The following is a 1045-nucleotide window of genomic DNA, read 5'->3' as shown; positions in this document are numbered from 1 at the left end:
ACTGCAAGACACAAAATTATTTAAAGATTTTTTCTTTGATACAATTGCTAATAATCTTTAATCATGAAAATATGATGGGAGTTCTTAGACATCTAATGGCTATGAGGGTCCCACTCTTTGAGCAAAAGAGGAATCAAAGGGGTCTGTAGGTAAAAAAAAAAAAGGGTTGAGAGTCACTGTACTGAAGGAACAAGGCCTGATCCACCAGTGACATCACCACTATCATCATCATCATCATCAGAAGCAGCAGCATCAGCATCAGCATCACTATCATGCCCAATACAGCCACAATCATATCAACACTACCATCACCACCACTGCTATAACCATCTAACATCATCATCATCTTTATCACTAGCCTTATCATCGCAGTGTCCCTAGCAACAGCAGCAGCTACATCACTATCATGTCTGTCACAACCGTTATCATATCAACACTATAACAACTACCACCATCACCATCACTAGTCATCATTATCATCTTTGTTGTCACCGTTGTAAGGAGAAACTGTAACGGAAGAATGAATAATCTGAGTCGATGGTCGATAACTCACTCGGAAATGGTTGGTGTCGGACAAGAAGTGATTACTAACTCGCAACAACACCAACAACAAATAAACCTACAATAAAAAACCACAGAGACAAGCATCCCTTGGAATTATATTTCAAACAAGATCAAGAGGAGGAAGATCCCTCCACACACACACACACACACACACAATCAGAACCTCCATCACCTCCACCCCACCCCCCACCACACTCAAGAAATAAATCACTTCCTTGAGAGATTGTTGTTGTTTGGACAATTACCACAGGCATCAGATTCCACCCAATTACAAGACAATGGTCTGGAAGAGTCATTTGTGTTGGTGGGTATTGAAGACCCAGTATTAGTAGAGTGGTTTCCGCTGAGCGCACACGCACACACACACATACATACATACACACACACACACACACACACACGGTCTTTAGTATTGTTCTGGTTCCCAGTGAAGTGGTCCAAAAGATACTAATTAAAACACTTCAGCCACTATATTGCTGCT

At 41.2% G+C, this 1045-nt stretch overlaps 1 protein-coding gene across 4 annotated transcripts in view; it reads right to left on the bottom strand.

Annotated features, from left to right (window-relative positions):
- Nucleotides 1-1045, bottom strand: part of LOC106880689 (carbohydrate-responsive element-binding protein) — a 97915-nt gene that overhangs the window by 22744 nt on the left and 74126 nt on the right. The gene's annotated exons all lie outside the window — the stretch shown is intronic.

The sequence above is a fragment of the Octopus bimaculoides genome, chromosome 25, assembly GCF_001194135.2.
Source record: "Octopus bimaculoides isolate UCB-OBI-ISO-001 chromosome 25, ASM119413v2, whole genome shotgun sequence".
Classification (NCBI taxonomy): domain Eukaryota; kingdom Metazoa; phylum Mollusca; class Cephalopoda; order Octopoda; family Octopodidae; genus Octopus; species Octopus bimaculoides.
This window is presented reverse-complemented; position numbering and strand designations above follow the sequence as displayed.